Raw genomic sequence first — 23,446 nt, 5'->3', positions numbered from 1 at the left:
AACTCCACGACTATAAACTCCACAACCAGAAACTCCTCAACTCCACAACTAGAAACTCCACAACTGGAAACTCCACAACTAGATACTCTGCAACTAGAAACTCCACAACTAGAGACTCCACAACTTGAAACTCCACAACTTTAAGCTCCACAACTTGAGACTCCACAACTAGAAACTGCGCAACTTGAAACTCCGCAGCTTGACACTCCGCAACTGGAAATTCCACAACTATGGACTCCGCCACTAGAAACTCCACAGCTAGAAACTCCACAACTGGAAACTCCACTACAAGATACTCCACAACTGGAAACTCGGCAACTAGAAACTCTACGACTAGAGACTCCACAACTTGAAACTCCACAACTAGAAACTCCACAACCAGAGACTCCACAGCTTCACAACTAGAAACTCCACAACTGGAAACTCCACAACTAGATACTCTGCAACTAGAAACTCCACAACTAGAGACTCCACAACTTGAAACTCCACAACTTGATACTCCACAACTTGAGACTCCACAACTAGAAACTCCACAACTTGAAACTCCGCAGCTTGAGACTCCGCAACTAGAAACTCCACAACTAGGGACTCCGCAACTAGAAACTCCACAACTAGAAACTCCACAACTGGAAACTCCACAACTAGAAACTCCACAGCTTGAGACTCCGCAACTTGAAACTCCACAACTTGAAACTTCGCAACTAGAAACTCCGCAACTAGGGACTCCACAACTAGAAACTCCACAACTAGAAACTCCACAACTCGAAACTCCACTACTAGATACTCCACAACTGGAAACTCGACAACTAGAAACTCCACATCTAGAGACTCCACAATTTGAAACTCCACAACTAGAGACTCTGCAACTAGAAACTCAACAACTAGATACTCCGCAACTGAACAACTAGAAACTCCACAACTGGAAAATCCACAACTAGATACTCCACAACTAGAAAATCTACAACTAGAAACTCCACAACTATAGACTCCACAACTTGAAACTCCACAAGTTTAAACTCCACAACTTGAGACTCCACAAGTAGAAACTCCACAACTAGAAACTCCACAACTGGAAACTCCCCAACTAGAAACTCCGCAAGTAGAAACTCCGCAACAGGAGACTCTACAACTAGAAACTCCACAACTAGAAACTTCAAAACTAGAAACTCCACAACTAGAAACTTCACAACTAGAAACTCCGCAACTAGAGACTCCACAACTAGAAACTCCACGACTTGAAACTCCACAACTAGAAACTCCACAACCAGAAACTCCACAACTAGAAACTCCGCAACTAGAAACTCCACAAATAGAGACTCGGCAACTAGAAATTTCATATCTAGAAACTCCACAACAAGAAACTGTAAAACTAGACTTCACAACTAGAAACTCAACAACTAGAAACTCCACAACTAAAAACTCCACAACTGGAAACTCCACAACTTGAGACTCCTCAACTTGAAACTCCACAACAATAAACTCCGCTATTAAAAACTCCGCAACTAGAAACTCCACAATTGAAACTCCACAACTAGATACTCCACAACTGGAAACTCCACAACTAGATACTTCACAAATGGAAACTCCACAACTAGATACTCCACAACTGGAAACTCCACAACTAGAAACTCCACAACTAGAGACTCCACAACTCAAAACTCCACAACTAGAAACTCCACAACTAGAAACTGCGCAACTTGAAACTCCGCAGCTTGACACTCCGCAACTGGAAATTCCACAACTATGGACTCCGCCACTAGAAACTCCACAGCTAGAAACTCCACAACTGGAAACTCCACTACAAGATACTCCACAACTGGAAACTCGGCAACTAGAAACTCTACGACTAGAGACTCCACAACTTGAAACTCCACAACTAGAAACTCCACAACCAGAGACTCCACAGCTTCACAACTAGAAACTCCACAACTGGAAACTCCACAACTAGATACTCTGCAACTAGAAACTCCACAACTAGAGACTCCACAACTTGAAACTCCACAACTTGAAACTCCACAACTTGAGACTCCACAACTAGAAACTCCACAACTTGAAACTCCGCAGCTTGAGACTCCGCAACTGGAAACTCCACAACTAGGGACTCCGCAACTAGAAACTCCACAACTAGAAACTCCACAACTGGAAACTCCACAACTAGAAACTCCACAGCTTGAGACTCCGCAACTTGAAACTCCACAACTTGAAACTTCGCAACTAGAAACTCCGCAACTAGGGACTCCACAACTAGAAACTCCACAACTAGAAACTCCACAACTCGAAACTCCACTACTAGATACTCCACAACTGGAAACTCGACAACTAGAAACTCCACATCTAGAGACTCCACAATTTGAAACTCCACAACTAGAGACTCTGCAACTAGAAACTCAACAACTAGATACTCCGCAACTGAACAACTAGAAACTCCACAACTGGAAAATCCACAACTAGATACTCCACAACTAGAAAATCTACAACTAGAAACTCCACAACTATAGACTCCACAACTTGAAACTCCACAAGTTTAAACTCCACAACTTGAGACTCCACAAGTAGAAACTCCACAACTAGAAACTCCACAACTGGAAACTCCCCAACTAGAGACTCCGCAAGTAGAAACTCCGCAACAGGAGACTCTACAACTAGAAACTCCACAACTAGAAACTTCAAAACTAGAAACTCCACAACTAGAAACTTCACAACTAGAAACTCCGCAACTAGAGACTCCACAACTAGAAACTCCACAACTTGAAACTCCACAACTAGAAACTCCACAACCAGAAACTCCACAACTAGAAACTCCGCAACTAGAAACTCCACAAATAGAGACTCGGCAACTAGAAATTTCATATCTAGAAACCCCACAACAAGAAACTGTAAAACTAGACTTCACAACTAGAAACTCAACAACTAGAAACTCCACAACTAAAAACTCCACAACTGGAAACTCCACAACTTGAGACTCCGCAACTTGAAACTCCACAACAGTAAACTCCGCTATTAAAAACTCCGCAACTAGAAACTCCGCAACTAGAAACTCCACAATTGAAACTCCACAACTAGATACTCCACAACTGGAAACTCCACAACTAGATACTTCACAAATGGAAACTCCACAACTAGATACTCCACAACTGGAAACTCCACAACTAGAAACTCCACAACTAGAGACTCCACAACTCGAAACTCCACAACTAGAAACTCCACAACTAGAAACTCCACAACTGGAAACTCCACAACTAGATACTCCGCAACTAGAAACTCCACAACTAGAGACTGCACAACTTGAAACTCCACAACTAGAAACTCCACAACTAGAAACTCTGCAACTAGAGACTCCACAACTAGAAACTCCACAACTAGAAACTCCACAACTAGAAACTCCACAACTAGAAACTCCACAACTAGAAACTCCACAACTAGAGATTCCGCAACTAGAAACTCCACAACCAGAGACTCCGCAACTAGAAACTCCGCAGCTAGAAACTCCACAAATAGAAACTCCGCAACTAGAAACTCCGCAGCTAGAAACTACACAACTGGAAACTCCCCAACTAGAAACTCCGCAACTAGAAACTCCGCAACAGGAGACTCTACAACTAGAAACTCCACAACTAGAAACTCCAAAACTAGAAACTCCACAACTCGAAACTCCACAACTGGAAACTCCACAACTAGACACTCCACAACTAAAAACTCTTCAACTTGAAACTCCTCAACTAGAAACTCCACAACTAGAAACTCCACAAAAGAGACTCCGCGACTTCACAATTAGAAACTCCACAACTGGAAACTCCACAAATAGATACTCTGCAACTAGAAACTCCACAACTAGAGACTCCACAACTTGAAACTCCACAACTTTAAACTCCATAACTTGAGACTCCACACCTAGAAACTCCACAACTTGAAACTCCACAGCTTGAGACTCCGCAACTAGAAACTCCACAACTAGGGACTCCACAACTGGAAACTCCACTACTAGATACTCCACAACTGAAAACTCGGCAACTAGAAACTCCACAACTAGAGACTCCACAACTTGAAACTCCACAACTAGAGACTCTGCAACTAGAAACTCCACAACTCGAAACTCCACAACTGGAAACTCCACAACGAGACACTCCACAACAAAAAACTCTTCAACTAGAAACTCCTAAACTAGAGACTCCACAACTAGAGAATCTACAACTAGAGACTTCAAACTAGAAACTCAACAACTAGAAACTCCACAACTAAAAACTCAACAACTAGAAACTCCCCAGCTTGAGACTCCGCAACTTGAAACTCCACAACTAGAAACTCCGCAACTAGAAACTCCACAACAAGGGACTCCACAACTAGAAACTCCACAACTAGAAACTTCACAACTCGAAACTCCACTACTAGATACTCCACAACTGGAAACTCGACAACTAGAAACTCCACATCTAGAGACTCCACAACTTGAAACTCCACAACTAGAGACTCTGCAACTAGAAACTCAACAACTAGAGTCTCCGCAACTCAACAATTAGAAACTCCACAACTGGAAAATCCACAACTAGATACTCCACAACTAGAAAATCTACAACTAGAAACTCCACAACTATAGACTCCACAACTTGAAACTCCACAAGTTTAAACTCCACAACTTGAGACTCCACAACTAGAAACTCCACAACTAGAAACTCCGCAACAGGAGACTCTACAACTAGAAACTCCACAACTTGAAACTCGAAAACTAGAAACTCCACAACTAGAAACTTCACAACTAGAAACTCCGCAACTAGAGACTCCACAACTAGAAACTTCACAACTTGAAACTCCTCAAATAGAAACTCCACAACCAGAAACTCCACAACTAGAAACTCCGCAACTAGAAACTCCGCAACTAGAGACTCCACAACTAGAAACCCCACAACTAGAAACTCCACATCTTCAAACTCTATTAAAACAGACTCGGCAACTAGAAATTCCATATCTAGAAACTCCACAACTAGAAACTGCAAAACTAGAGACTTCACAACTAGAAACTCAACAACTAGAAACTCCACAACTAAAAACTCCACAACTGGAAACTCCACAACTTGAGACTCCGCAACTTGAAAATTCACAACTAGAAACTCCGCTAATAAAAACTCCGCAACTAGAAACTCCGCAACTAAAAACTCCACAACTTAAAACTCCACAACTAGATACTCCACAACTGGAAACTCCACAACTAGATACTTCACAACGGGAAACTCAACAACTAGATACTCCACAACTGGAAACTCCACAACTAGAAACTCCACAACTAGAGACTCCACAACTCGAAACTCCTCAACTAGAAACTCCACGACTAGAAACTCCACAACCAGAAACTCCGCAACTCCACAACTAGAAACTCCACAACTGGAAACTCCACAACTAGATACTCTGCAACTAGAAACTCCACAACTAGAGACTCCACAACTTGAAACTCCACAACTTTAAGCTCCACAACTTGAGACTCCACAACTAGAAACTGCGCAACTTGAAACTCCGCAGCTTGACACTCCGCAACTGGAAATTCCACAACTATGGACTCCGCCACTAGAAACTCCACAGCTAGAAACTCCACAACTGGAAACTCCACAAGATACTCAACAACTGGAAACTCGGCAACTAGAAACTCTACGACTAGAGACTCCACAACTTGAAACTCCACAACTAGAAACTCCACAACCAGAGACTCCACAGCTTCACAACTAGAAACTCCACAACTGGAAACTCCACAACTAGATACTCTGCAACTAGAAACTCCACAACTAGAGACTCCACAACTTGAAACTCCACAACTTGAAACTCCACAACTTGAGACTCCACAACTAGAAACTCCACAACTTGAAACTCCGCAGCTTGAGACTCCGCAACTAGAAACTCCACAACTAGGGACTCCGCAACTAGAAACTCCACAACTAGAAACTCCACAACTGGAAACTCCACAACTAGAAACTCCACAGCTTGAGACTCCGCAACTTGAAACTCCACAACTTGAAACTTCGCAACTAGAAACTCCGCAACTAGGGACTCCACAACTAGAAACTCCACAACTAGAAACTCCACAACTCGAAACTCCACTACTAGATACTCCACAACTGGAAACTCGACAACTAGAAACTCCACATCTAGAGACTCCACAATTTGAAACTCCACAACTAGAGACTCTGCAACTAGAAACTCAACAACTAGATACTCCGCAACTGAACAACTAGAAACTCCACAACTGGAAAATCCACAACTAGATACTCCACAACTAGAAAATCTACAACTAGAAACTCCACAACTATAGACTCCACAACTTGAAACTCCACAAGTTTAAACTTCACAACTTGAGACTCCACAAGTAGAAACTCCACAACTAGAAACTCCACAACTGGAAACTCCCCAACTAGAAACTCCGCAAGTAGAAACTCCGCAACAAGAGACTCTACAACTAGAAACTCCACAACTAGAAACTTCAATACTAGAAACTCCACAACTAGAAACTTCACAACTAGAAACTCCGCAACTAGAGACTCCACAACTAGAAACTCCACAACTTGAAACTCCACAACTAGAAACTCCACAACCAGAAACTCCACAACTAGAAACTCCGCAACTAGAAACTCCACAAATAGAGACTCGGCAACTAGAAATTTCATATCTAGAAACTCCACAACAAGAAAGTGTAAAACTAGACTTCACAACTAGAAACTCAACAACTAGAAACTCCACAACTAAAAACTCCACAACTGGAAACTCCACAACTTGAGACTCCGCAACTTGAAACTCCACAACAATAAACTCCGCTATTAAAAACTCCGCAACTAGAAACTCCGCAACTAGAAACTCCACAACTGGAAAATCCACAACTAGATACTCCACAACTAGAAAATCTACAACTAGAAACTCCACAACTATAGACTCCACAACTTGAAACTCCACAAGTTTAAACTCCACAACTTGAGACTCCACAACTAGAAACTCCACAACTAGAAACTCCGCAACAGGAGACTCTACAACTAGAAACTCCACAACTTGAAACTCGAAAACTAGAAACTCCACAACTAGAAACTTCACAACTAGAAACTCCGCAACTAGAGACTCCACAACTAGAAACTTCACAACTTGAAACTCCTCAAATAGAAACTCCACAACCAGAAACTCCACAACTAGAAACTCCGCAACTAGAAACTCCGCAACTAGAGACTCCACAACTAGAAACCCCACAACTAGAAACTCCACATCTTCAAACTCTATTAAAACAGACTCGGCAACTAGAAATTCCATATCTAGAAACTCCACAACTAGAAACTGCAAAACTAGAGACTTCACAACTAGAAACTCAACAACTAGAAACTCCACAACTAAAAACTCCACAACTGGAAACTCCACAACTTGAGACTCCGCAACTTGAAAATTCACAACTAGAAACTCCGCTAATAAAAACTCCGCAACTAGAAACTCCGCAACTAAAAACTCCACAACTTAAAACTCCACAACTAGATACTCCACAACTGGAAACTCCACAACTAGATACTTCACAACGGGAAACTCAACAACTAGATACTCCACAACTGGAAACTCCACAACTAGAAACTCCACAACTAGAGACTCCACAACTCGAAACTCCTCAACTAGAAACTCCACGACTAGAAACTCCACAACCAGAAACTCCGCAACTCCACAACTAGAAACTCCACAACTGGAAACTCCACAACTAGATACTCTGCAACTAGAAACTCCACAACTAGAGACTCCACAACTTGAAACTCCACAACTTTAAGCTCCACAACTTGAGACTCCACAACTAGAAACTGCGCAACTTGAAACTCCGCAGCTTGACACTCCGCAACTGGAAATTCCACAACTATGGACTCCGCCACTAGAAACTCCACAGCTAGAAACTCCACAACTGGAAACTCCACAAGATACTCAACAACTGGAAACTCGGCAACTAGAAACTCTACGACTAGAGACTCCACAACTTGAAACTCCACAACTAGAAACTCCACAACCAGAGACTCCACAGCTTCACAACTAGAAACTCCACAACTGGAAACTCCACAACTAGATACTCTGCAACTAGAAACTCCACAACTAGAGACTCCACAACTTGAAACTCCACAACTTGAAACTCCACAACTTGAGACTCCACAACTAGAAACTCCACAACTTGAAACTCCGCAGCTTGAGACTCCGCAACTAGAAACTCCACAACTAGGGACTCCGCAACTAGAAACTCCACAACTAGAAACTCCACAACTGGAAACTCCACAACTAGAAACTCCACAGCTTGAGACTCCGCAACTTGAAACTCCACAACTTGAAACTTCGCAACTAGAAACTCCGCAACTAGGGACTCCACAACTAGAAACTCCACAACTAGAAACTCCACAACTCGAAACTCCACTACTAGATACTCCACAACTGGAAACTCGACAACTAGAAACTCCACATCTAGAGACTCCACAATTTGAAACTCCACAACTAGAGACTCTGCAACTAGAAACTCAACAACTAGATACTCCGCAACTGAACAACTAGAAACTCCACAACTGGAAAATCCACAACTAGATACTCCACAACTAGAAAATCTACAACTAGAAACTCCACAACTATAGACTCCACAACTTGAAACTCCACAAGTTTAAACTTCACAACTTGAGACTCCACAAGTAGAAACTCCACAACTAGAAACTCCACAACTGGAAACTCCCCAACTAGAAACTCCGCAAGTAGAAACTCCGCAACAAGAGACTCTACAACTAGAAACTCCACAACTAGAAACTTCAATACTAGAAACTCCACAACTAGAAACTTCACAACTAGAAACTCCGCAACTAGAGACTCCACAACTAGAAACTCCACAACTTGAAACTCCACAACTAGAAACTCCACAACCAGAAACTCCACAACTAGAAACTCCGCAACTAGAAACTCCACAAATAGAGACTCGGCAACTAGAAATTTCATATCTAGAAACTCCACAACAAGAAAGTGTAAAACTAGACTTCACAACTAGAAACTCAACAACTAGAAACTCCACAACTAAAAACTCCACAACTGGAAACTCCACAACTTGAGACTCCGCAACTTGAAACTCCACAACAATAAACTCCGCTATTAAAAACTCCGCAACTAGAAACTCCGCAACTAGAAACTCCACAATTGAAACTCCACAACTTGATACTCCACGACTGGAAACTCCACAACTAGATACTTCACAAATGGAAACTCCACAACTAGATACTCCACAACTGGAAACTCCACAACTAGAAACTCCACAACTAGAGACTCCACAACTCGAAACTCCACAACTAGAAACTCCACAACTAGAAACTCCACAACTGGAAACTCCACAACTAGATACTCCGCAACTAGAAACTCCACAACTAGAGACTCCACAACTTGAAACTCCAAAACTAGAAACTCCACAACTAGAAACTCTGCAACTAGAGACTCCACAACTAGAAACTCCACAACTAGAAACTCCACAACTAGAAACTCCACAACTAGAAACTCCACAACTAGAAACTCCACAACTAGAGATTCCGCAACTAGAAACTCTACAACCAGAGACTCCGCAACTAGAAACTCCGCAGCTAGAAACTCCACAAATAGAAACTCCGCAACTAGAAACTCCGCAGCTAGAAACTACACAACTAGAGACTCCACAAATAGAAACTCCACAACTAGAAACTCCACAACTGGAAACTCCCCAACTAGAAACTCCGCAACTAGAAACTCCGCAACAGGAGACTCTACAACTAGAAACTCCACAACTAGAAACTCCAAAACTAGAAACTCCACAACTCGAAACTCCCCAACTGGAAACTCAACAACTAGACACTCCACAACTAAAAACTCTTCAACTTGAAACTCCTCAACTAGAAACTCCACAACTAGAAACTCCACAAAAGAGACTCCGCGACTTCACAATTAGAAACTCCACAACTGGAAACTCCACAAATAGATACTCTGCAACTAGAAGCTCCACAACTAGAGACTCCACAACTTGAAACTCCACAACTTGAAACTCCACAACTTGAGACTCCACAACTAGAAACTCCACAACTTGAAACTCCGCAGCTTGAGACTCCGCAACTAGAAACTCCACAACTAGGGACTCCGCAACTAGAAACTCCACAACTAGAAACTCCACAACTGGAAACTCCACAACTAGAAACTCCACAGCTTGAGACTCCGCAACTTGAAACTCCACAACTTGAAACTTCGCAACTAGAAACTCCGCAACTAGGGACTCCACAACTAGAAACTCCACAACTAGAAACTCCACAACTCGAAACTCCACTACTAGATACTCCACAACTGGAAACTCGACAACTAGAAACTCCACATCTAGAGACTCCACAATTTGAAACTCCACAACTAGAGACTCTGCAACTAGAAACTCAACAACTAGATACTCCGCAACTGAACAACTAGAAACTCCACAACTGGAAAATCCACAACTAGATACTCCACAACTAGAAAATCTACAACTAGAAACTCTACAACTATAGACTCCACAACTTGAAACTCCACAAGTTTAAACTCCACAACTTGAGACTCCACAAGTAGAAACTCCACAACTAGAAACTCCACAACTGGAAACTCCCCAACTAGAAACTCCGCAAGTAGAAACTCCGCAACAGGAGACTCTACAACTAGAAACTCCACAACTAGAAACTTCAAAACTAGAAACTCCACAACTAGAAACTTCACAACTAGAAACTCCGCAACTAGAGACTCCACAACTAGAAACTCCACAACTTGAAACTCCACAACTAGAAACTCCACAACCAGAAACTCCACAACTAGAAACTCCGCAACTAGAAACTCCACAAATAGAGACTCGGCAACTAGAAATTTCATATCTAGAAACTCCACAACAAGAAAGTGTAAAACTAGACTTCACAACTAGAAACTCAACAACTAGAAACTCCACAACTAAAAACTCCACAACTGGAAACTCCACAACTTGAGACTCCGCAACTTGAAACTCCACAACAATAAACTCCGCTATTAAAAACTCCGCAACTAGAAACTCCGCAACTAGAAACTCCACAATTGAAACTCCACAACTAGATACTCCACGACTGGAAACTCCACAACTAGATACTTCACAAATGGAAACTCCACAACTAGATACTCCACAACTGGAAACTCCACAACTAGAAACTCCACAACTAGAGACTCCACAACTCGAAACTCCACAACTAGAAACTCCACAACTAGAAACTCCACAACTGGAAACTCCACAACTAGATACTCCGCAACTAGAAACTCCACAACTAGAGACTCCACAACTTGAAACTCCACAACTAGAAACTCCACAACTAGAAACTCTGCAACTAGAGACTCCACAACTAGAAACTCCACAACTAGAAACTCCACAACTAGAAACTCCACAACTAGAAACTCCACAACTAGAAACTCCACAACTAGAGATTCCGCAACTAGATACTCTACAACCAGAGACTCCGCAACTAGAAACTCCGCAGCTAGAAACTACACAAATAGAAACTCCGCAACTAGAAACTCCGCAGCTAGAAACTACACAACTAGAGACTCCACAAATAGAAACTCCACAACAGGAAAACTCCACAACTGGAAACTCCCCAACTAGAAACTCCGCAACAGGAGACTCTACAACTAGAAACTCCACAACTAGAAACTCCAAAACTAGAAACTCCACAACTCGAAACTCCACAACTGGAAACTCCACAACTAGACACTCCACAACTAAAAACTCTTCAACTTGAAACTCCTCAACTAGAAACTCCACAACTAGAAACTCCACAAAAGAGACTCCGCGACTTCACAATTAGAAACTCCACAACTGGAAACTCCACAAATAGATACTCTGCAACTAGAAACTCCACAACTAGAGACTCCACAACTTGAAACTCCACAACTTGAAACTCCACAACTTGAGACTCCACAACTAGAAACTCCACAACTTGAAACTCCGCAGCTTGACACTCCGCAACTGGAAATTCCACAACTATGGACTCCGCCACTAGAAACTCCACAGCTAGAAACTCCACAACTGGAAACTCCACAAGATACTCAACAACTGGAAACTCGGCAACTAGAAACTCTACGACTAGAGACTCCACAACTTGAAACTCCACAACTAGAAACTCCACAACCAGAGACTCCACAGCTTCACAACTAGAAACTCCACAACTGGAAACTCCACAACTAGATACTCTGCAACTAGAAACTCCACAACTAGAGACTCCACAACTTGAAACTCCACAACTTGAAACTCCACAACTTGAGACTCCACAACTAGAAACTCCACAACTTGAAACTCCGCAGCTTGAGACTCCGCAACTAGAAACTCCACAACTAGGGACTCCGCAACTAGAAACTCCACAACTAGAAACTCCACAACTGGAAACTCCACAACTAGAAACTCCACAGCTTGAGACTCCGCAACTTGAAACTCCACAACTTGAAACTTCGCAACTAGAAACTCCGCAACTAGGGACTCCACAACTAGAAACTCCACAACTAGAAACTCCACAACTCGAAACTCCACTACTAGATACTCCACAACTGGAAACTCGACAACTAGAAACTCCACATCTAGAGACTCCACAATTTGAAACTCCACAACTAGAGACTCTGCAACTAGAAACTCAACAACTAGATACTCCGCAACTGAACAACTAGAAACTCCACAACTGGAAAATCCACAACTAGATACTCCACAACTAGAAAATCTACAACTAGAAACTCCACAACTATAGACTCCACAACTTGAAACTCCACAAGTTTAAACTTCACAACTTGAGACTCCACAAGTAGAAACTCCACAACTAGAAACTCCACAACTGGAAACTCCCCAACTAGAAACTCCGCAAGTAGAAACTCCGCAACAGGAGACTCTACAACTAGAAACTCCACAACTAGAAACTTCAATACTAGAAACTCCACAACTAGAAACTTCACAACTAGAAACTCCGCAACTAGAGACTCCACAACTAGAAACTCCACAACTTGAAACTCCACAACTAGAAACTCCACAACCAGAAACTCCACAACTAGAAACTCCGCAACTAGAAACTCCACAAATAGAGACTCGGCAACTAGAAATTTCATATCTAGAAACTCCACAACAAGAAAGTGTAAAACTAGACTTCACAACTAGAAACTCAACAACTAGAAACTCCACAACTAAAAACTCCACAACTGGAAACTCCACAACTTGAGACTCCGCAACTTGAAACTCCACAACAATAAACTCCGCTATTAAAAACTCCGCAACTAGAAACTCCGCAACTAGAAACTCCACAATTGAAACTCCACAACTAGATACTCCACGACTGGAAACTCCACAACTAGATACTTCACAAATGGAAACTCCACAACTAGATACTCCACAACTGGAAACTCCACAACTAGAAACTCCACAACTAGAGACTCCACAACTCGAAACTCCACAACTAGAAACTCCACAACTAGAAACTCCACAACTGGAAACTCCACAACTAGATACTCCGCAACTAGAAACTCCACAACTAGAGACTCCACAACTTGAAACTCCAAAACTAGAAACTCCACAACTAGAAACTCTGCAACTAGAGACTCCACAACTAGAAACTCCACAACTAGAAACTCCACAACTAGAAACTCCACAACTAGAAACTCCACAACTAGAAACTCCACAACTAGAGATTCCGCAACTAGAAACTCTACAACCAGAGACTCCGCAACTAGAAACTCCGCAGCTAGAAACTCCACAAATAGAAACTCCGCAACTAGAAACTCCGCAGCTAGAAACTACACAACTAGAGACTCCACAAATAGAAACTCCACAACTAGAAACTCCACAACTGGAAACTCCCCAACTAGAAACTCCGCAACTAGAAACTCCGCAACAGGAGACTCTGACTCTACAACTAGAAACTCCACAACTAGAAACTCCAAAACTAGAAACTCCACAACTCGAAACTCCACAACTGGAAACTCAACAACTAGACACTCCACAACTAAAAACTCTTCAACTTGAAACTCCTCAACTAGAAACTCCACAACTAGAAACTCCACAAAAGAGACTCCGCGACTTCACAATTAGAAACTCCACAACTGGAAACTCCACAAATAGATACTCTGCAACTAGAAGCTCCACAACTAGAGACTCCACAACTTGAAACTCCACAACTTGAAACTCCACAACTTGAGACTCCACAACTAGAAACTCCACAACTTGAAACTCCGCAGCTTGAGACTCCGCCACTAGAAACTCCACAACTAGGGACTCCGCAACTAGAAACTCCACAACTAGAAACTCCACAACTGGAAACTCCACAACTAGAAACTCCACAGCTTGAGACTCCGCAACTTGAAACTCCACAACTTGAAACTTCGCAACTAGAAACTCCGCAACTAGGGACTCCACAACTAGAAACTCCACAACTAGAAACTCCACAACTCGAAACTCCACTACTAGATACTCCACAACTGGAAACTCGACAACTAGAAACTCCACATCTAGAGACTCCACAATTTGAAACTCCACAACTAGAGACTCTGCAACTAGAAACTCAACAACTAGATACTCCGCAACTGAACAACTAGAAACTCCACAACTGGAAAATCCACAACTAGATACTCCACAACTAGAAAATCTACAACTAGAAACTCTACAACTATAGACTCCACAACTTGAAACTCCACAAGTTTAAACTCCACAACTTGAGACTCCACAAGTAGAAACTCCACAACTAGAAACTCCACAACTGGAAACTCCCCAACTAGAAACTCCGCAAGTAGAAACTCCGCAACAGGAGACTCTACAACTAGAAACTCCACAACTAGAAACTTCAAAACTAGAAACTCCACAACTAGAAACTTCACAACTAGAAACTCCGCAACTAGAGACTCCACAACTAGAAACTCCACAACTTGAAACTCCACAACTAGAAACTCCACAACCAGAAACTCCACAACTAGAAACTCCGCAACTAGAAACTCCACAAATAGAGACTCGGCAACTAGAAATTTCATATCTAGAAACTCCACAACAAGAAAGTGTAAAACTAGACTTCACAACTAGAAACTCAACAACTAGAAACTCCACAACTAAAAACTCCACAACTGGAAACTCCACAACTTGAGACTCCGCAACTTGAAACTCCACAACAATAAACTCCGCTATTAAAAACTCCGCAACTAGAAACTCCGCAACTAGAAACTCCACAATTGAAACTCCACAACTAGATACTCCACGACTGGAAACTCCACAACTAGATACTTCACAAATGGAAACTCCACAACTAGATACTCCACAACTGGAAACTCCACAACTAGAAACTCCACAACTAGAGACTCCACAACTCGAAACTCCACAACTAGAAACTCCACAACTAGAAACTCCACAACTGGAAACTCCACAACTAGATACTCCGCAACTAGAAACTCCACAACTAGAGACTCCACAACTTGAAACTCCACAACTAGAAACTCCACAACTAGAAACTCTGCAACTAGAGACTCCACAACTAGAAACTCCACAACTAGAAACTCCACAACTAGAAACTCCACAACTAGAAACTCCACAACTAGAAACTCCACAACTAGAGATTCCGCAACTAGAAACTCTACAACCAGAGACTCCGCAACTAGAAACTCCGCAGCTAGAAACTACACAAATAGAAACTCCGCAACTAGAAACTCCGCAGCTAGAAACTACACAACTAGAGACTCCACAAATAGAAACTCCACAACTAGAAACTCCACAACTGGAAACTCCCCAACTAGAAACTCCGCAACAGGAGACTCTACAACTAGAAACTCCACAACTAGAAACTCCAAAACTAGAAACTCCACAACTCGAAACTCCACAACTGGAAACTCCACAACTAGACACTCCACAACTAAAAACTCTTCAACTTGAAACTCCTCAACTAGAAACTCCACAACTAGAAACTCCACAAAAGAGACTCCGCGACTTCACAATTAGAAACTCCACAACTGGAAACTCCACAAATAGATACTCTGCAACTAGAAACTCCACAACTAGAGACTCCACAACTTGAAACTCCACAACTTTAAACTCCATAACTTGAGACTCCACACCTAGAAACTCCACAACTAGAAACTCCACAACTGGAAACTCCACAACTAGAAACTCCACAGCTTGAGACTCCGCAACTTGAAACTGCACAACTTGAAACTTCGCAACTAGAAACTCCGCAACTAGGGACTCCACAAATAGAAACTCCACAACTAGAAACTCCACAACTCGAAACTCCACTACTAGATACTCCACAACTGGAAACTCGACAACTAGAAACTCCACATCTAGAGACTCCACAATTTGAAACTCCACAACTAGAGACTCTGCAACTAGAAACTCAACAACTAGATACTCCGCAGCTGAACAACTAGAAACTCCACAACTGGAAAATCCACAACTAGATACTCCACAACTAGAAAATCTACAACTAGAAACTCCACAACTATAGACTCCACAACTTGAAACTCCACAAGTTTAAACTCCACAACTTGAGACTCCACAATTAGAAACTCCACAACTAGAAACTCCACAACTGGAAACTCCCCAACTAGAAACTCCGCAAGTAGAAACTCCGCAACAGGAGACTCTACAACTAGAAACTCCACAACTAGAAACTTCAAAACTAGAAACTCCACAACTAGAAACTTCACAACTAGAAACTCCACAACTAGAAACTCCACAACTGGAAACTCCCCAACTAGAAACTCCGCAACTAGAAACTCCGCAACAGGAGACTCTACAACTAGAAACTCCACAACTAGAAACTCCAAAACTAGAAACTCCACAACTCGAAACTCCACAACTGGAAACTCCACAACTAGACACTCCACAACTAAAAACTCTTCAACTTGAAACTCCTCAACTAGAAACTCCACAACTAGAAACTCCACAAAAGAGACTCCGCGACTTCACAATTAGAAACTCCACAACTGGAAACTCCACAAATAGATACTTTGCAACTAGAAACTCCACAACTCGAGAGTCCACAACTTGAAACTCCACAACTTTAAACTCCATACCTTGAGACTCCACACCTAGAAACTCCACAACTTGAAACTCCACAGCTTGAGACTCCGCAACTAGAAACTCCACAACTAGGGACTCCACAACTGGAAACTCCACTACTAGATACTCCACAACTGAAAACTCGGCAACTAGAAACTCCACAACTAGAGACTCCACAACTTGAAACTCCACAACTAGAGACTCTGCAACTAGAAACTCCACAACTCGAAACTCCACAACTGGAAACTCCACAACGAGACACTCCACAACAAAAAACTCTTCAACTAGAAACTCCTAAACTAGAGACTCCACAACTAGAGAATCTACTACTAGAGACTTCAAACTAGAAACTCAACAACTAGAAACTCCACAACTAAAAACTCAACAACTAGAAACTCCCCAGCTTGAGACTCCGCAACTTCAAACTCCACAACTAGAAACTCCGCAACTAGAAACTCCACAACAAGGGACTCCACAACTAGAAACTCCACAACTAGAAACTTCACAACTCGAAACTCCACTACTAGATACTCCACAACTGGAAACTCGACAACTAGAAACTCCACATCTAGAGACTCCACAACTTGAAACTCCACAACTAGAGACTCTGCAACTAGAAACTCAACAACTAGAGTCTCCGCAACTCAACAATTAGAAACTCCACAACTGGAAAATCCACAACTAGATACTCCACAACTAGAAAATCTACAACTAGAAACTCCACAACTATAGACTCCACAACTTGAAACTCCACAAGTTTAAACTCCACAAATTGAGACTCCACAACTAGAAACTCCACAACTAGAAACTCCACAACTGGGAACTCCCCAACTAGAAACTCCGCAACTAGAAACTCCGCAACAGGAGACTCTACAACTAGAAACTCCACAACTAGAAACTCGAAAACTAGAAACTCCACAACTAGAAACTTCACAACTAGAAACTCCGCAACTAGAGACTCCACAACTAGAAACTTCACAACTTGAAACTCCTCAAATAGAAACTCCACAACCAGAAACTCCACAACTAGAAACTCCGCAACTAGAAACTCCGCAACTAGAGACTCCACAACTAGAAACCCCACAACTAGAAACTCCACAACTTCAAACTCTATTAAAACAGACTCGGCAACTAGAAATTCCATATCTAGAAACTCCACAACTAGAAACTGCAAAACTAGAGACTTCACAACTAGAAACTCAACAACTAGAAACTCCACAACTAAAAACTCCACAACTGGAAACTCCACAACTTGAGACTCCGCAACTTGAAAATTCACAACTAGAAACTCCGCTATTAAAAACTCCGCAACTAGAAACTCCGCAACTAAAAACTCCACAACTTAAAACTCCACAACTAGATACTCCACAACTGGAAACTCCACAAGTAGATACTTCACAACGGGAAACTCAACAACTAGATACTCCACAATTGGAAACTCCACAACTAGAAACTCCACAACTAGCGACTCCACAACTCGAAACTCCTCAACTAGAAACTCCACGACTAGAAACTCCACAACCAGAAACTCCGCAACTCCACAACTAGAAACTCCACAACTGGAAACTCCACAACTAGATACTCTGCAACTAGAACCTCCACAACTAGAGACTCCACAACTTGAAACTCCACAACTTTAAGCTCCACAACTTGAGACTCCACAACTAGAAACTGCGCAACTTGAAACTCCGCAGCTTGACACTCCGCAACTGGAAATTCCACAACTATGGACTCCGCCACTAGAAACTCCACAGCTAGAAACTCCACAACTGGAAACTCCACTACAAGATACTCCACAACTGGAAACTCGGCAACTAGAAACTCTACGACTAGAGACTCCACAACTTGAAACTCCACAACTAGAAACTCCACAACCAGAGACTCCACAGCTTCACAACTAGAAACTCCACAACTGGAAACTCCACAACTAGATACTCTGCAACTAGAAACTCCACAACTAGAGACTCCACAACTTGAAACTCCACAACTTGAAACTCCACAACTTGAGACTCCACAACTAGAAACTCCACAACTTGAAACTCCGCAGCTTGAGACTCCGCAACTAGAAACTCCACAACTAGGGACTCCGCAACTAGAAACTCCACAACTAGAAACTCCACAACTGGAAACTCCACAACTAGAAACTCCACAGCTTGAGACTCCGCAACTTGAAACTCCACAACTTGAAACTTCGCAACTAGAAACTCCGCAACTAGGGACTCCACAACTAGAAACTCCACAACTCGAAACTCCACTACTAGATACTCCACAACTGGAAACTCGACAACTAGAAACTCCACATCTAGAGACTCCACAATTTGAAACTCCACAACTAGAGACTCTGCAACTAGAAACTCAACAACTAGATACTCCGCAACTGAACAACTAGAAACTCCACAACTGGAAAATCCACAACTAGATACTCCACAACTAGAAAATCTACAACTAGAAACTCCACAACTATAGACTCCACAACTTGAAACTCCACAAGTTTAAACTCCACAACTTGAGACTCCACAAGTAGAAACTCCACAACTAGAAACTCCACAACTGGAAACTCCCCAACTAGAAACTCCGCAAGTAGAAACTCCGCAACAGGAGACTCTACAACTAGAAACTCCACAACTAGAAACTTCAAAACTAGAAACTCCACAACTAGAAACTTCACAACTAGAAACTCCGCAACTAGAGACTCCACAACTAGAAACTCCACAACTTGAAACTCCACAACTAGAAACTCCACAACCAGAAACTCCACAACTAGAAACTCCGCAACTAGAAACTCCACAAATAGAGACTCGGCAACTAGAAATTTCATATCTAGAAACTCCACAACAAGAAACTGTAAAACTAGACTTCACAACTAGAAACGCAACAACTAGAAACTCCACAACTAAAAACTCCACAACTGGAAACTCCACAACTTGAGACTCCGCAACTTGAAACTCCACAACAATAAACTCCGCTATTAAAAACTCCGCAACTAGAAACTCCGCAACTAGAAACTCCACAATTGAAACTCCACAACTAGATACTCCACAACTGGAAACTCCACAACTAGATACTTCACAAATGGAAACTCCACAACTAGATACTCCACAACTGGAAACTCCACAACTAGAAACTCCACAACTAGAGACTCCACAACTCAAAACTCCACAACTAGAAACTCCACAACTAGAAACTGCGCAACTTGAAACTCCGCAGCTTGACACTCCGCAACTGGAAATTCCACAACTATGGACTCCGCCACTAGAAACTCCACAGCTAGAAACTCCACAACTGGAAACTCCACTACAAGATACTCCACAACTGGAAACTCGGCAACTAGAAACTCTACGACTAGAGACTCCACAACTTGAAACTCCACAACTAGAAACTCCACAACCAGAGACTCCACAGCTTCACAACTAGAAACTCCACAACTGGAAACTCCACAACTAGATACTCTGCAACTAGAAACTCCACAACTAGAGACTCCACAACTTGAAACTCCACAACTTGAAACTCCACAACTTGAGACTCCACAACTAGAAACTCCACAACTTGAAACTCCGCAGCTTGAGACTCCGCAACTAGAAACTCCACAACTAGGGACTCCGCAACTAGAAACTCCACAACTAGAAACTCCACAACTAGAAACTCCACAACTAGAAACTCCACAGCTTGAGACTCCGCAACTTGAAACTCCACAACTTGAAACTTCGCAACTAGAAACTCCGCAACTAGGGACTCCACAACTAGAAACTCCACAACTAGAAACTCCACAACTCGAAACTCCACTACTAGATACTCCACAACTGGAAACTCGACAACTAGAAACTCCACATCTAGAGACTCCACAACTTGAAACTCCACAACTAGAGACTCTGCAACTAGAAACTCAACAACTAGAGTCTCCGCAACTCAACAATTAGAAACTCCACAACTGGAAAATCCACAACTAGATACTCCACAACTAGAAAATCTACAACTAGAAACTCCACAACTATAGACTCCACAACTTGAAACTCCACAAGTTTAAACTCCACAACTTGAGACTCCACAACTAGAAACTCCACAACTAGAAACTCCACAACTGGGAACTCCCCAACTAGAAACTCCGCAACTAGAAACTCCGCAACAGGAGACTCTACAACTAGAAACTCCACAACTTGAAACTCGAAAACTAGAAACTCCACAACTAGAAACTTCACAACTAGAAACTCCGCAACTAGAGACTCCACAACTAGAAACTTCACAACTGGAAACTCCACAACTTGAGACTCCGCAACTTGAAAATTCACAACTAGAAACTCCGCTATTAAAAACTCCGCAACTAGAAACTCCGCAACTAAAAACTCCACAACTTAAAACTCCACAACTAGATACTCCACAACTGGAAACTCCACAACTAGATACTTCACAACGGGAAACTCAACAACTAGATACTCCACAATTGGAAACTCCACAACTAGAAACTCCACAACTAGCGACTCCACAACTCGAAACTCCTCAACTAGAAACTCCACGACTAGAAACTCCACAACCAGAAACTCCGCAACTCCACAACTAGAAACTCCACAACTGGAAACTCCACAACTAGATACTCTGCAACTAGAAACTCCACAACTAGAGACTCCACAACTTGAAACTCCACAACTTTAAGCTCCACAACTTGAGACTCCACAACTAGAAACTGCGCAACTTGAAACTCCGCAGCTTGACACTCCGCAACTGGAAATTCCACAACTATGGACTCCGCCACTAGAAACTCCACAGCTAGAAACTCCACAACTGGAAACTCCACTACAAGATACTCCACAACTGGAAACTCGGCAACTAGAAACTCTACGACTAGAGACTCCACAACTTGAAACTCCACAACTAGAAACTCCACAACCAGAGACTCCACAGCTTCACAACTAGAAACTCCACAACTGGAAACTCCACAACTAGATACTCTGCAACTAGAAACTCCACAACTAGAGACTCCACAACTTGAAACTCCACAACTTGAAACTCCACAACTTGAGACTCCACAACTAGAAACTCCACAACTTGAAACTCCGCAGCTTGAGACTCCGCAACTAGAAACTCCACAACTAGGGACTCCGCAACTAGAAACTCCACAACTAGAAACTCCACAACTGGAAACTCCACAACTAGAAACTCCACAGCTTGAGACTCCGCAACTTGAAACTCCACAACTTGAAACTTCGCAACTAGAAACTCCGCAACTAGGGACTCCACAACTAGAAACTCCACAACTAGAAACTCCACAACTCGAAACTCCACTACTAGATACTCCACAACTGGAAACTCGACAACTAGAAACTCCACATCTAGAGACTCCACAATTTGAAACTTCACAACTAGAGACTCTGCAACTAGAAACTCAACAACTAGATACTCCGCAACTGAACAACTAGAAACTCCACAACTGGAAAATCCACAACTAGATACTCCACAACTAGAAAATCTACAACTAGAAACTCCACAACTATAGACTCCACAACTTGAAACTCCACAAGTTTAAACTCCACAACTTGAGACTCCACAAGTAGAAACTCCACAACTAGAAACTCCACAACTGGAAACTCCCCAACTAGAAACTCCGCAAGTAGAAACTCCGCAACAGGAGACTCTACAACTAGAAACTCCACAACTAGAAACTTCAAAACTAGAAACTCCACAACTAGAAACTTCACAACTAGAAACTCCGCAACTAGAGACTCCACAACTAGAAACTCCACGACTTGAAACTCCACAACTAGAAACTCCACAACCAGAAACTCCACAACTAGAAACTCCGCAACTAGAAACTCCACAAATAGAGACTCGGCAACTAGAAATTTCATATCTAGAAACTCCACAACAAGAAACTGTAAAACTAGACTTCACAACTAGAAACTCAACAACTAGAAACTCCACAACTAAAAACTCCACAACTGGAAACTCCACAACTTGAGACTCCTCAACTTGAAACTCCACAACAATAAACTCCGCTATTAAAAACTCCGCAACTAGAAACTCCGCAACTAGAAACTCCACAATTGAAACTCCACAACTAGATACTCCACAACTGGAAACTCCACAACTAGATACTTCACAAATGGAAACTCCACAACTAGATACTCCACAACTGGAAACTCCACAACTAGAAACTCCACAACTAGAGACTCCACAACTCAAAACTCCACAACTAGAAACTCCACAACTAGAAACTGCGCAACTTGAAACTCCGCAGCTTGACACTCCGCAACTGGAAATTCCACAACTATGGACTCCGCCACTAGAAACTCCACAGCTAGAAACTCCACAACTGGAAACTCCACTACAAGATACTCCACAACTGGAAACTCGGCAACTAGAAACTCTACGACTAGAGACTCCACAACTTGAAACTCCACAACTAGAAACTCCACAACCAGAGACTCC

The sequence above is a fragment of the Rhipicephalus microplus genome, unplaced genomic scaffold (assembly GCF_043290135.1).
Source record: "Rhipicephalus microplus isolate Deutch F79 unplaced genomic scaffold, USDA_Rmic scaffold_69, whole genome shotgun sequence".
In the NCBI taxonomy this organism is placed as follows: Eukaryota; Metazoa; Arthropoda; class Arachnida; order Ixodida; family Ixodidae; genus Rhipicephalus; species Rhipicephalus microplus.
The sequence above is the reverse complement of the archived record's forward strand: the minus strand, read 5'-3'. Positions refer to the sequence as shown.